The 16841-nt window shown below is 35.4% G+C and overlaps 1 protein-coding gene across 1 annotated transcript in view; it reads left to right on the plus strand.

Annotated features, from left to right (window-relative positions):
• The window catches only part of LOC111063758 (dmX-like protein 2), a 478861-nt gene that overhangs the window by 253874 nt on the left and 208146 nt on the right, over nt 1-16841 (plus strand). The window lies entirely within an intron of this gene.

Consider the following 16841-nt stretch of genomic DNA (forward strand, 5'->3'; position numbering starts at 1 on the left):
TAGTTTATTTTTTAGTCGCTAGGAGCGCTGTGTTGTGTGAATTTGCTCTAAATACAGCATGAATTGGAGTGCGAATAAGTTCTCTATTGATGATACAGCATGAATATGAGTGAGATTTGCGAATAAGGTGGAGAAAGAAAAATAGAAGATAGAGAGTAGAAGAAGAAAGAGAAGGATAATGTAGAGAGGAAAAATGAAGGAGAAGGACGGAGGAGAGGAGAAGGAGAAGAAAGAAAAATAGAAGATAGAGAGTAGAAGAAGAAGGAAGGGAAGTAGAGTAGAAGGAGGAGAAAGTGGAATAGGAGAAAAAAGAAAGAAAAGAAGTAGAAAAAGAAGGAGGAAGTGATATAGAAGGTAGAGAAGGAGAATGTAGAGATGAAAAATAGAGTTGAAGGAAGGAGGAGGAGAAAAAGAAATATAATATAGAGAGTAGGAGGAGAAAGAGCAGAATGTAGAGATGAAAAATGAAGGAGAAGAAAGGATGAGGAAGAAAAGGAGAAGGAAGAGAAGTAGGGTAGAAAGAGGAAAAGAGAAGAAGAATAATCAAATGAAAAATGAAGGAGAGTAGAAGGAGAAAGAGGAATAGAAGATTGATTGATTGAGTACTTTATTTATGTAGATTACAATATATACTGGCTTATACACTTATATACAATAGCTTACAATACAGCAAAATTATAGATGAATTTACATAATATAGACTGAGAAAATAATTATTGAATAGAAGATTGATTGATTGAGTACTTTATTTATGTAGATTACAATATATACTGGCTTATACACTTATATACAATAGCTTACAATACAGCAAAATTATAGATGAATTTACATAATATAGACTGAGAAAATAATTATTGAACTGTATGAAGAAAGCAATCTGTAATATAATAACTATAGATAATTATATTGTAATGCATGTACATAAATTGGCGGAGCTTTGGACATATCAATGTCCATTCTAAGGAAACAATATTCAATATTTCCTCCCCACTAACTCTCTACCAAATGAGAAATGATGATTGTGAAGAAAATTATGGTGAAGAAGAGGAAGAGAAGAAGAAGAAGTAGAAGAAGAAAATATGGAAAAGAATAAGAAGTATAAGAAGAAAAAGAAGATTATTATGATTATGATGATCAATAAGATTGATTGATTGAGTACTTTATGTAGATTACAATATATACTGGCTTTTACACTGGAGAATGTAGAGATTAATCATGAAGAAGAGTAGAAGAAGGAGAAAGAGACGAATGTTAGAAAGAAAGTAGAAAAAGAAGAGATGTTGAAAACCGAAATATTATTGGAGAAAGAAACTGATAGTCGACAGAAGATTTAGGAAGAAGAAAGAGATGGAAGTTGAAACAGTGAAGGAGGAGAAAGAAAATTAGAAAATATAGGGTAGGAGAAAGAGATGAAGAGTAGAAAGAGGAATGGAGAAAGTGAAGGAGAGTAGAAAGAGGAATAGAAAAAGGAGAAAGAGAAGGAGAATGGGAGAAGAGATGGGAAAACAGCCAAAAAATGTTTTTTTAAATCGAAACTTTTTACCACAGTCAATGACAATCACTGAGTTGAGAGGACTTGAGTAGAAGGAGATGAAAGACAAGAAGAAAAAAAAGAAGAAGAAGAAGAAGAAGAAGGATGAGATGGAGGAGGATTGATTGATTGATTGATTGAGTACTTTATTTATGTAGATTACAATATACTGGATTATACACTTATATACAATAGCTTACAATACAGCAAAATTATAGATGAATTTACATAATATAGACTAAGAAAATAATTATTGAACTGTATATGATATGAAAAAGCAATTTGTAATATAATAACTATAGATAATTATATTGTTATGCATCTACATAAATTGGCGGAGCTTTGGACATATCAATGTCCATTCTTCGGAAAGAATATTAAAAATATCCTCCCCACTAACCCTCTACCAAAGAGAGGAGAAGGAGAAGAAGAATAAGAAGGAAAAGGAGAAGAAGAACCTAAGGTACCATTGAAGTTGTAAGAGCATGTAAACAAATAGAGTGCGAATGAATTAAAGATAATTCACGAAAATGAACGAATTTATTCCCAAATTAATATTGAAATGTTGAACAAGGAGTACATAACCATTGTTTTAGATGTGGAGATAATTCAGATTTTCGCATAGCAATTTGGAGATAATATCAACTACTGTTGTGACGTCATAGCCTTGTAAAATTGAATGGATTTCTCATGACAATCTTATTCAAATTGTAGGAAATATTCTAGAACCTGTTTCAGTCCATTTTGTTTCCTAGTAAGGCCTACGTCAAGTATTATAGATTGCATACAATCTACACTATAATAGAGGAAAGAAGTGGCTTATACACGTAGGGGATAGGAAATTCACGAATGACGCATCATCACTATGGTATCACCATGAATGATACAGTATCCCCACGATATGATACAGTATCATCTCACCTTGATACACAACATCATCACGTCTCAACTACTCAACTGATTAACTTGACATTTTGCTTATAGATTTCAAGGCTGTGCAAAAGCTAAAAATAAACTTTTTACTCGAGATATTTTTCAAAGTTTTATGATTTGTATATCAGCAAGCTATCAGAATGAAAAAGTTTTCTCAGGAAAACATTTTTACTTTCCTTGCCCTATTACCATAGGTAAGGAAAGTATTGCTTTCCGAAAAAAATTAAGGTACCCCAATTTCTAAATTTCTATACGTTTCAAGGTCCCCTGAGTCCAAAAAAGTGGTTTTCGGGTATTGGTCTGTATGTGTGTGTGTGTGTGTGTGTGTGTGTGTGTGTGTTGTGTGTGTGTGTGTATGTGCGTCTGTGTACACGATATCTCATCTCCCAATTAACGGAATGACTTGAAATTTGGAAGTTAAGGTCCTTACGATATAAGTATCCGACACGAACAATTTCGATCTGATGCAATTCAAAATGGCGGCGAAAATGTTGTCAAAAACAGGGTTTTTTGCAATTTTCTCGAAAACGGCTCCAACGATTTTGATCAAATTCATACCTAAAATAGTGATCGATAAGCTCTATCAACTGCCACAAGTCCCATATCTGTAAAAATTTCAGGAGCTTCGCCCCATCAATGCAGATAGATTCCCAATTATCAGGCTTCAGATACAATTGAAACGAAAAAAATCAAGTGGAGTAGATTGAGCATGAAAATCTCTACAATCAATGTTCAGTAACATTTTCACCTAAAATTGAAAATAAGCTTTAAATTCGAGAAAATGTGATTATTCAATTGCAAATTATTGTTGATTCTATTAAATGATTCACTATGAAGAGATAGCAGACCTCATGTGTGTCTCCAGCGTTATTGCCCTGTCACCAGCTGGCTCAAATCTTTGAATAGTAGACTTGAGATGCGCGGGAACACTAGCGTCAGGTGATCAATTTTCAAGGAAAGTTGTGTGAGTGCGCCACACCAGATTTTTTCCCTAATCATTACTTTTTGAGATATGAGGGACTGAATTTTGAATTTTTGGGACAGAACTTTTCAAATTCGGTTAGAGATAAATCCATGAAAAGGAAAGAACTGGCTTATACACGTAGGGGATAGGAAATTCACGAATGACGCATCATCACGTCTCAACTACTCAACTGATAAACCTGGAATCATTCACCTATACTATGGCATACCTTCTGCTATCTTTTCTCTAGTGTGTCACCATAAATGATACAGTATCAACACAATATGATACAGTATCATAATATAATAAAGGAAAGAACTGGCTTCTACACGTAGGGGATAGGAAATTCACGAATGACGCATCATCACGTCTCAACTACTCAACTGATAAACCTGGAATCATTCACCTATACTATGGCATATACCTTCTGCTATCTTTTCTCTAGTGTGTCACCATAAATGATACAGTATCAACACAATATGATACAGTATCATAATATAATAAAGGAAAGAACTGGCTTCTACACGTAGGGGATAGGAAATTCACGAATGACGCATCATCACGTCTCAACTACTCAACTGATAAACCTGGAATCATTCACCTATACTATGGCCTGGAATCATTCACCTATACTATGGCATATACCTTCTGCTATCTTTTCTCTAGTGTGTCACCATAAATGATACAGTATCAACACAATATGATACAGTATCATAATGTAATAAAGGAAAGAACTGGCTTCTACACGTAGGGGATAGGAAATTCACGATGACGCATCATCACGTCTCAACTACTCAACTGATAAACCTGGAATCATTCACCTATACTATGGCATATACCTTCTGCTATCTTTTCTCTAGTGTGTCACCATAAATGATACAGTATCAACACATATGATACAGTATCATAATGTAATAAAGAAAGAACTGGCTTCTACACGTAGGGGATAGGAAATTCACGAATGACGCATCATCACGTCTCAACTACTCAACTGATAACCTGGAATCATTCACCTATACTATGGCATATACCTTCTGCTATCTTTTCTCTAGTGTGTCACCATAAATGATACAGTATAACACAATATGATACAGTATCATAATATAATAAGGAAAGAACTGGCTTCTACACGTAGGGGATAGGAATTCACGAATGACGCATCATCACGTCTCAACTACTCAACTGATAAACCTGGAATCATTCACCTATACTATGGCATACCTTCTGCTATCTTTTCTCTAGTGTGTCACCATAAATGATACAGTATCACACAATATGATACAGTATCATATGTAATAAAGGAAAGAACTGGCTTCTACACGTAGGGGATAGGAAATTCACGAATGACGCATCATCACGTCTCAACTACTCAACTGATAAACCTGGAATCATTCACCTATACTATGGCATACCTTCTGCTATCTTTTTCTCTATGTGTCACCATAAATGATACAGTATTAACACAATATGATACAGTATCATAATATAATAAAGGAAAGAACTGGCTTCTACACTTGGGGGATAGGAAATTCACGAATGACGCATCATCACGTCTCAACTACTCAACTCATTAACTTGCCTTTTAGCATATAGATTTTAAGGCTGTGCAAAAGCTAAAAATAAACTTTTTACTCGAGATATTTTTCAAAGTTTTTTGATTTGTATATCATCAAGCTATCAGAATGAAAAAGTTTTCTCAGGAAAACATTTTTACTTTCCTTGCCCTACTAAGGAAGTATTGCTTTCCGAAAAAATTAAGGTACCCCAATTTCTAAATTTCTATACGTTTCAAGGTCCCCTGAGTCCAAAAAAGTGGTTTTTGGGTATTGGTCTGTATGTGTGTGTGTGTGTGGTGTGTGTGTGGTGTGTGTGTGTGTGTGGTGTGTGTGTGTGTGTGTGTGTGTGTGGTGTGTGTGTGTGTGTGTATGTGTACACGATATCTCATCTCCCAATTAACGGAATGACTTGAAATTTGGAAGTTAAGGTCCTTACGATATAAGTATCCGACACGAACAATTTCGATCTGATGCAATTCAAAATGGCGGCTAAAATGGCGAAAATGTTGTCAAAAACAGGGTTTTTTGCAATTTTCTCGAAATCGGCTCCAACGATTTTGATCAAATTCATACCTAAAATAGTCATCGATAAGCTCTATCAACTGCCACAAGTCCCATATCTGTAAAAATTTCAGGAGCTTCGCCCCATCAATGCAGATAGATTCCCATTATCAGGCTTCAGATACATTGAAACGAAAAAAATCAGTGGAGTAGATTGAGCATGAAAATCTCTACAATTAATGTTCAGTAACATTTTCACCTAAAATTGAAAATAAGCTTTAAATTCGAGTAAATGTTATTATTCAATTGCAAATTATTGTTGATTCTATTAAATGATTCACTATGAAGAGATAGCAGACCTCATGTGTGTCTCCAGCGTTATTGCCCTGTCACCAGCTGGCTCAAATCTTTGAATAGTAGACTTGAGATGCGCGGGAACACTAGCGTCAGGTGATCAATTTTCAAGGAAAGTTGTGTGAGTGCGCCACACCAGATTTTTTTCCTAATCATTACTTTTTGAGATATGAGCGACTGAATTTTGAATTTTTGGGACAGAACATTTCAAATTCGGTTAGAGATAAATCCATGAGATTAAGAGGATAGATTCTTCATGGTATTGTCGAACTAGTAAAACAAAAATTCTCTGAAAATAACATTTTTGGGAAAGTTATTCATTCAATTTACCAAAAATAACTCAACTAAAAGTTATTTTTGTTTTTTTTTTAGTAAATTGAATAACTATCTTAAAAATTGATATTTTTAGAAACTTTTTGTTTTACTAGATCAACAATACCATGAAGAATCTATCCTCTAAATCTCATGGATTTATCTCTTACCGAATTTGAAATGTTCTGTCCCAAAAATTTTAACTTCAGGCGCTCATATCTCAAAAATTAATGATCAGAAAAAAAAATTCCTGAGAAAACTTTTTCATTCTGATAGCTTGATGATATACAAATCAAAAAACTTTGAAAAATATCTCGAGTAGAATGTTTATTTTTAGCCTTTGCACAGCCCTAACTAACCGGGGGATGGTTATAGGTCTATTTTCAATTCTTTAAGATTTCATTAAGTCAAGTTTTCAGTTTGTCATGTTTCAAAATAGACCTGTGCGGAGCCCGGGTTTCTTGCTAGTTTTGAATAAAAACCTGTCTAATAAAAGTAAGTATTGGTTCTATGCTGAGTTCTGACTCATTGAAGTGGCAAGACAGAGAACCGACAACGTTGTGTTCCTATCTTTCTGCACTGCTGGACCTCACTCTAGATGAATTGAAATCTAGGGGAACTGAGTCCCTCGATTTGTATAAAGTTTTGAATCAAAACCTGTCTAATAAAAATATTGGATCTATGCTCAGTTTTGACTCATTGCAGTGGCGAGAGACAGAGAACCGACAACGCTGTTCTCCTATCTTTCTGTACTGCTGGACCTCACTCTAGATGAATTGAAATCTAGGGGAACTGAGTCCCTCGATTTGTATAAAGTTTTGAATGAAAACCTGTCTAATAAAAATATTGGTTCTATGCTGAGTTTTGACTCATTGAAGTGGCAAGACAGAGAACCGACAACGCTGTTCTCCTATCTTTCTGTACTGCTGGACCTCACTCTAGATGAATTGAAATCTAGGGGAACTGAGACCCTCGAAGAATATCGTGCCACTAAAAATGTTGGCGAAAAAAACTAGTTAAAAACCGGGTGTCTTAAACTACTATTCATGCTTGCCTTGAAAAAAGATACGATAGGAGAAAATTATGGTATGAAGGTTAAAAAGCAGTCAAATCCTAGTTTCAAACATGTTGATTATAATAATATTCGTAATACACTTCTGTCTCTTTCTCTTCTTCTTCGTCTTCTACTTCTTTATCTTCTTCTCTCTCCTACTCTTCTTCTTTCTTGTCTTCTTCTTTATACTTCCTCTTGTTCTTCTCCAATCTCTCTCCTTTTGGTAGAGAGTTAGTGGGGAGGATATTTTTAATATTCTTTCCGAAGAATGGACATTGATATGTCCAAAGCTCCGCCAATTTATGTACATGCATAACAATATGATTATTATCAGCTATAGTTATTATATTACAAATTGCTTTTTCATATCATATACAGTTCAATAATTATTTTCTTAGTCTATATTATGTAAATTCATCTATAATTTTGCTGTATTGTAAGCTATTGCATATTATTGTATATATTGTAATCTACATAATTAAAGTAATCAATCAATCAATCAATCTCCTCTTCTTCTTCTTCTTCTTCTACTTCTTCTTCTTCTTTATCTTCTTCTCTCTCCTCATCTTGTTCTCCTTTCTCGTTTTCTTCTTATACTTCCTCTTGTTCTTCTCCAATCTCTCTCCTCTTCTTCTTCTTTCTCCTTTCTGTACGCACCTATAATATATTATTTACTAGTAGTTCTGTGAACAGTAGACCTCACGCAGTATTCTCATCCACAAGTACCTGATTGAAACTATGGACCTTATGGAAATACAGCAATAGACTGGCTTCTCCACACATCTGTGTAATCACTTGTCAGCTGATTTATGATGAATAATTCTATAGTCTGATTTTTACTCTAATATTGGCGTATGAAGGAGGCTCCTTTTTCCTTTTATATTATCCTTGAAATGCAAAATTTCCAAAAACCTTGTATATACGTCGACGCGCAATTTAAAAAGTAACATACCTGTCAAATTTCATGGAAATCTATTACCGCGTTTCGCCGTAAATTCGCAACATAATTTAAACATTTAAACATTAAGAGAAATGCCAAACCGTCGACTTGAATCTTAGACCTCACTTCGCTCGGTCAATAACAGATTTTGATGCACTAAAATGCAAATCGTTCCTGAATATTAAATCAAGAACAACAAACTGGACATCTCTGACGTCATCAGAAATCCCATTGACGTCATCAACAAATAACTCCAGGACCAACCAGTTTTGATCTTCTACAATTTTTTGTTCTTTTCCCATACGGTATATTTCTTCTTGTACACTCTCTCTCCTTCACCTTTTCATCTTTCATTTACATCTTCTTCTTTCCATTTCCTCCACCTCCTCCTACCTATTCATCGCCTTCTCCCCCTCCTCCTCCTCCTCCTCCTCCTCCTCCTCCTTCTTCTTCTCTTCATCATCATCTTCTTCTTCTTCTTCTTCTTCTTCTTCTTCACCTCCTGTCTTCTTCTTCTTCTTCTTCTTCTTCTCCTCACCTCCTGTCTTTCTTCTGTCTTCTTCTTCTTCGTCTTCTTCTTCTTCTTCTTCTCTTCTTCTCTTCTTCTTCTCTTTTCTCGTCTTCTTCTTCTTCTTTCTCTTCTTCTTCTTCTTCTTCTTCTTCTCCTCCTTCTCTTCTTCTTCTTCTTCTTCTTCTTCTTCTTCTTTTCTGCTTCTCTTCTTCTTCTTCTTCTTCTTCTTCTTCTTCTTCTTCTTCTTCTTCTCCTTCCTCTTCTTATCAAATACTGACCTTATAAAGTAAATATCACTATAATGTGGAACTATCTTCTGTCTTGTTCTAGTTTAATGCAATATCATTATAATGATTTCATGTAAAATATGTCTCATATACTAATCTTCCGTATTTTTTGTTTATAGGTAAGTGAGCTGTATTCAAATTCTACCAGTTCTAGTAATAAATCGGTGAGTTGAGCTTCATAAATAATTGATTTCTTAGTTATTTAGTTACTTACTAACTTTTTTACTTTCCTTTGCCTATTACCATAGGTAAGAAAAGTATTGCTCTCCGAAAAAAATTTAGGTACCCAAATTTCTAAACGTTTATATACGTTTTCTAAACAATTTCTATACGTTTCAAGGTCCCCTGAGTACAAAAAAGAGGTTTTTGGGTATTGGTCTGTATGTGTGTGTGTGTGTGTGTGTGTGTGTGTGTGTGTGTGTGTGTGTGTGTGTTTGTGTGTGTGTATGAGTGTATGTGCGTCTGTGTACACGATATCTCATCTCCCAGTTAACGGAATGACTTGAAATTTGGAACTTAAGGTCCTTACAGTATAAGGATCCGACACGAACAATTTCGATCAAATGCAATTCAAGATGGCGGGTAAAATGGCGAAAATGTTGTCAAAAACAGGGTTTTTCGTGATTTTCTCGGAAACGGCTCCAACGATTTTGATCAAATTCATTCCTAAAATAGTCATCGATAAACTCTATCAACTGCCACAAGTCCCATATCTGTAAAAATTTCAGGAGCTCCGCCCCATCAATGCAAAGTTTGGTTTTAGATTCCCAATTAGCAGCCTTCAGACACAATTTAAACAAAAAAAATCGAGTGGAGTAGATTGAGCATGAAAATCTTTACAATTAATGTTCAGTAACATTTTCACCTAAAATTGAAAATAAGCTTTAAATTCGAGAGAATGTGATTATCCAATTGCAAATTATTGTTGATTCTATTAAATGATTCACTATGAAGAGATAGCAGACCTCATGTGTGTCTCCAGCGTTATTGCCCTGTCACCAGCTGGCTCAAATCTTTGAATAGTAGACTTGAGATGCGCGGGAACACTAGCGTCAGGTGATCAACTTTCATAACGGCAAGGAAAGTTTTGTGAGTGCGCCACACCAGATTTTTACTCTAATATTGGCGTATGAAGGAGGCTCCTTTTTCCTTTTATATTATCCTTGAAATGCAAAATTTACAAAAACCGTGTATATACGATTCTATTAAATCATTCACTATGAAGAGATAGCAGACCTCGTGTGTCTCCAGCGTTATTATCCTGTCACCAGCTGGCTCAAATCTTTGAATAGTAGACCTGTGATGCGCGTGAACACTAGCGTCACGTGATCAATTAACGGCAAGGGAAGTAGTGTGAGTGCGCCACACCAGATTATTCCCTAAAGTGAGGTTCACGTTATAATGGCAGTGTTTGATTAGCAATGGTATTGCTATCCTTGTCTATCAGTCAACAAAGATGATAACGCTATCTCTTTCTCGCTTTGCACTTTTTCCAGATCGTTTTTCAACAATGTAGAATTGATAATTAATTAACAAAATATTTTATCTTAATAATTATGAAAGTATTGAAAACTATAATTTCTTGATTATTTTAAACGAGGATGAACCATTAGTATTACATCAATAAACCTGTATCAGCTGCCATCTATAGAAGGCATTGACAAGGGCTGAGGTTCGGCAACGTTGTTCTCCTATCTTTCTCCACTGCCATTATAACGTGGACCTAACTATAAATTTCCTACCTAGTTATAAGTTGTTACTTTTTTAGTTGATAACTTTACAAGTTTCAACCTAGGACTGATTTTATTACAACGTGTTTACCGTCTTATTTGATTGAAAATTTTTTTTCGCCCCACTTGGATGTAATGAGCTGGTTTTCGTGCGTCATATGGAGGCCGAAAATGATTGTTTTCTGACCAGGCCGGTAAAAGTTTTACTGCCCTAGGGCTGTAAAATAACCTTGAAGTCAGCTGATTCTGATTTGATGTGAACGTGTTTACAAAATGGTTTATGAAACGGAATCAGTTTATGCTTCTAGAATTGAATAAGTATTCTGCAATAAGATACTATCATTTTATTTGGATGAATAAAATACAGATAAGATATATATTATAAACTATTCAAATTCGATTTTCAGAGTAGGATAGAACTTCTAACCTAAACTTCCGAAGTCAACGACAACAAGCATTGTTGACGTTGACATTAAGATTGGCAAAATTTCAAGTGTGCTAAAACAGCTGATCAAAAAACTTTTCATTATTTGTGTTTATCATTCAAGAATCAAAACATTTATAATAATATCATCTTTATTGTCATTTGGAAGAATAAAAAGTATAAACTCAACCTCTTACATAATTGAACATAATCTTTTAGATTATTTAGACAAATCAGAATAAAAAATAAAAATACTTGGACAATTTCCTGATATTCAGATTACCTCAGATTTGCTAGAGCTATGACCTTCCTGTTTTGCTATCGGAAGTGCCTAATAAACAATTATTCTCATATTTATATTGTTTATTTTTCTGTGTGGCGAAAAATAACGTTCTCACCACGGGCAAAAATGTTTTTCCGGCTCTTAATCTTTTCTAGTCCTCGGCCTACGGCCTCGGACTTGAAAACCGATTTCGAGCCAGAAAAGTCTCATTTTCGGCCCTAGGTGCGAAATATACTATTCAACTCACTCCAGAACAAGTTTTAATTTTTTCTAGAATAAAACATCTCTTCACTATATTTTTAGTGAGGTCCACGTTGTAATGGCAGTATTTGATTAACAGTGGTGTTGCTATCCTTGTCTATCATTCCACAAAACAGGTAGCGCTGTCCTTTTCCACTTCCACAACGTTCCACATCGTTTTTCAGAAATGTAGAAATATATTTCATTGACAAAATAAACAATCTCAATCAAGAAAATTAATTATTTAATCATTGAAAACGAAATTTTCTCTACGAATAAAATAAAATTGATAATTTTAAACAAGGATGAACCTTTAATATAATATCAGATTTACTGGTTTCAGCCAGTTATACTCAATAAGATTAAATTAGATTAGATTTCTTTATTTTTGTATGTTACAATATTTACTGGCTTATACACTAATTTACATTAAATGACCTTAATGCTAGTTATTCAACGAATTTTACAAAGTATAAATAACTAGCCGTCAGGCTCGCTTCGCTCGCCATATTCGTCTAAAATAAAGACGGATGAGGGGGCTCCGCCCCCTGGACCCCCAACTGGATCGTCCAAGAATGAGATTAGCAGGCTCGATTCGCTCGCCTGCATTTTTATCATGTTAGGACAATCCAGTCGGGGGTCCAGACTTAACGTCTGGCTAAACGGATATGGCGAGCGAAGCGAGCCTGACGGCTAGTAATATAATATTCCCAGGAATAGCTCTGATTGAAGTAGCAGTGCCCAATAAATTTTTCCGCGATAAATGCATTTAAATCTTCAACTTGGTGCCAACCTAACAAAGTCAACTCAACTTAATGCCAACCTGACAAAATTATTAATTTAGTTGTCAGTTAACAACTGTTTCGAAGAGGTACTCTATCTAGATTATAGTTCTATAGTAATAATAGTATGCATATTGAAATTTCAATTATAATTAAGAGATTGGAGAAGAAGAATATACATGCTAAAAGACGAACTTTAAACCCTTAAAAACAACCCTTATAGTTAAAATATTGCCAAAAGATTTCTTAGTGCGCCTCTAAAGGGCCAACTGAACATACCTACAAAATTTGAACGTTTTTGGTCCGGTAGATTTTTAGTTATGCGAGTGAGTGAGTGAGTGAGTGAGTGAGTGAGTGAGTGCCATTTCGCTTTTATATATATAGATTAATCAATGAGAATAAATATAGAAATGCAATTAGAATAACAATTATATAATAATGTGATGTAACTTCATAAATCGACGGTGTTTCAACAAATAATATTATTGTCGACTCTCTAAGAAGGATGTAAGTTAAAATATCCTTCCCATTAACACACGACCGGCAACCAGAATACACGGAGGCAGAGAGAATCGTCAACCCTGTTCTGCTATCTTTCTCAACTGCCATTATAACGTGGACCACAGTGTAGATAAACACATGCATCTACTAACTGTCTGACTTTTAAATGACCTCCAAAAGGTGTTCTTTCAATTTATTCCTAGTAACTAGGAAATGGTAAATCGAATTATTTTAAGATCTGCAGGTTTCTGACTTTGAAGCCACTTCTCAGGTATCATAGAGGCATATTTTATTTACATTTTTCAACCTTCAACTTTCTCTCTCTCTCTCTCCCTCATGTCACTTCCATGATCCTGTCTCTCTCCGGTTCTTTCTGAATATCTACCTCCTTCCCGTTTCTCTCTCTTCCAAACCCTCTAGGATTAAAATAAATGCAACAATTCAGATTAGTTTAATCTCTCCCCCTTTCTCTCTCTTTCTTTCTCTCTCACTCTCTCTCTCTCACTCACTCTCTCTCTCTCATGTCACTTCCATGATCACCCTGTCTCTCTCTCTCCCGTTCTCTCTCTATACCTACCTCTTTCACTTACTCTTTGCCCGTTCATCTTTTTCTAAATTTATTGAATTAAAGGCTGCAATTTAGTTCAGTTTAATCTCTCTCTCTCTCTCTCTCTTGTCACTTTAATGATCACCCTGTCTCTCTCTCTCATTGTCTCTCTATATCTACCTCTATCACTCACTCTTGTTTGTGTGTGTGTGTGTGTGTGTGTGTGTGTGTGTGTGTGTGTGTGTGTGTGTGTGTGTGGTGTGTGTGTGTGTGTGTGTGAGAGTGTATGTGCGTCTGTGTACACGATATCTCATCTCCCAGTTAACGGAATGACTTGAAATTTGGAACGTAAGGTCCTTACACTATAAGGATCCGACACGAACAATTTCGATCAAATGCAATCCAAGATGGCGGCTAAAATGGCGAAAATGTTGTCAAAAACAGGGTTTTTCGCGCGATTTTCTTGAAAACGGCTCCAACGATTTTGATCAAATTTATACCTGGAATAGTCATTGATAGCTCTATCAACTGCAACAAGTCCTATATCTGTCAAAATTTTAGGAGCTTTGCCCCATCTATGCAAAGTTTGATTTTAGATTCTCAATTATCAGCCTTCATATACAATTTAAACAAAAAATTTCAAGTGGAAAAGATTGAGCATGAAAATCTCTACAATTTATTGATGTTCAGTAACATTTTCACCTAAAATTGAAAATAAGCTCGGAATTCGAGAAAATGTGATTATTTCAATTGCAAACAGCTGGCAACTGTTGATTCTATTAAATCATTCACTATGAAGAGATAGAAGACCTCGTGTGTTTCCAGCGTTATTGTCCTGTCACCAGCTGGCTCAGATCTTTGAATAGTAGTAGACTTGAGATGCGCGGGAACACTAGCGTCAGTTGATCAATTTTCATAACGGCAAGGAAAGTTGTGTGAGTGCACCACACCAGATTTTTTTGAATAAAAAGCAACTTTATAATATACTATTCGTCAGGCTCGCTTCGCTCGCCATATCCGTCCAGCAAGGTGGCTCCGCCCCCTGGACCCCCGACTGGATCGTCCAAGAATGAAATCAGCAGGCTCGCTTCGCTCGCCTGCATTTTACATGTGAGCATTTTTATCATATGTCAGGACAATCCAGTCGGGGGCCAGACTACGTCTGGCTAAACGGATATGGCGAGCGAAGCGAGCCTGACGGCTAGTAATATAATATTCCCAGGATTGAAGTAGCAGTGCCCAATCAATTTTTTCGCGATAAATGCATTTAAATCTTCAACTTGGTGCCAACCTAACAAAGTCTACTCAACTTAATGCCAACCTGACAAAATTATTAATTTAGTTGCCAGTTAACAACTGTTTCGAAGTGGTACTCTATCTAGATTATAGTTCTATAGTAACATATGATATGGAAATTTCAATTATAATTAAGAGATTGGGAGAAGAAGAATATACATGCTAAAAGACGAACTTTAAACCCTTAAAAACAACCCTTAGAGTTAAAATATTGCCAAAAGATTTCTTAGTGCGCCTCTAAAGGGCCAACTGAACATACCTACCAAATTTGAACGTTTTTTGTCCGGTAGATTTTTAGTACTGCGAGTGAGTGAGTGAGTGAGTCAGTCAGTGAGTGAGTGCCATTTCGCTTTTATATATATAGATGCTTCTCAGTTGAAACTGAGATTGTTCAAATGTGTTGAACTCAAATTGTTCATATGATTTTCAATCGAAAAACCTGTCTTTAGTGAGGTCCACATTTTAATGGAAGTGGAGAAATATAGCAGAACAGCATTGCCGATTCTCTGCCTTCTATGCAGGATACCTGATGCCGGTATATCTGATCTAATTTTAAGTGTTCATTCTTGTTTGAAATATTACCAATTAAATTTTATTCGTCAAGAAGATGTAGGCCTATTTATCAATGTTCAAATAATAAATTTTTTAAATTGAGGTTGAATTTCCTAGTAATTAATTATATTCCTACATGTTCTGAAAACTATGTGGGAACGTGGTGGAGGTGGAAAAAGGATAGCGCTATCTGCTTTGTTGAATGATAGACAAGGATAGCAACACAAATGTTAATCAGATACTGCCATTACAACGTGGACCTCACTATAGGAAGATGATACAAAGATCTCCACACATGATACAGTATCAACACAATATGATACAGTATCATCTGAGCTTGATTTATAACACCATAATTTGATACAAAACTTCCAAACTTTGGCAACAGTGCAGAGGTAGGAAAGGATGGCGCTATCTGATTTGTCGAATGATTGACCGAGCGAAGTGAGGTCTAAGATTCAAGTCGCCGGTTTGGCATTTCACTTAATATTTAAATGTTTATATGTTGCGCATTTACGGCGAAACGCGGTAATAGATTTTCATGAAATTTGACAGGTATGTTCCTTTTTGAATTGCGCGTCGACGTATATACAAGGTTTTTAGAAATTTTGCATTTCTAGGATAATATAAAAAGAAAAAGGAGCCTCCTTCATACGCCAATATTAGAGTAAAATCAATCAGACTATAGAATTATTCATCATAAATCAGCTGACAAGTGATTACACAGATGTGTGGAGAAGCCAGTCTATTGCTGTATTTCCATAAGGTCTATAGTTTCAATCAGGTACTTGTGGATGAGAATACTGCGTGAGGTCTACTGTTCACAGAACTACTAGTAGACAAGGATAGCAACACCAATGTTAATCAGATACTAGCTTTATAACGTGGAACTCACAACAGCTGAATTTATGTTCAGGGAAACATATGACCTTCAACATGATAGGACTTGTTCAATACTACACCTTGACCTGTTAGCATCTTATAAAGCGCAAATAATCTGTCATATTATCATATATATTATGATCATATGTATATCATAGTATCATTGTCACGAATGACCCCTTTACTATGAATACTTGGAGACCTCTAAAAAACCGGGTATCATCTTTAAAGCAAGTTGAAAAAATCTGGTGTGGTACACTCACACAACTTTCCTTGCTCATATTTGAAACTTTTTATAAGACTTTTGTATATGTGTGTATATATAATTGTTTTCAGAGTACTTTTTCTTTGTGTAAATTGTGAAATTCGATGATTTTTTTTAGTCGTCAGTCATTTTTTTATAGTCGTCAAAACAGCTGTTCTACAGATGAAATATCTCGACTGTGTTCTTTTTATGAACTGCTCTACCTACCTACCTCATGCACGAGAAGGAGGTTACAAAGTCCATTTCTCAAGGATGGGGTGGACCCCCCATTAGTTTCCCAGAAAGGAGACTCATGCCAGTTGATAGAGCTGATAAATAACTATACAGGGTATGAATTTGAAAAAAAATCGGTCAAGTTATTTTGAGAAAATCGTGAAAAACGTGTTTTTTTCAGTA

The sequence above is a fragment of the Nilaparvata lugens genome, chromosome 9 (genome assembly GCF_014356525.2).
Source record: "Nilaparvata lugens isolate BPH chromosome 9, ASM1435652v1, whole genome shotgun sequence".
In the NCBI taxonomy this organism is placed as follows: Eukaryota; Metazoa; Arthropoda; class Insecta; order Hemiptera; family Delphacidae; genus Nilaparvata; species Nilaparvata lugens.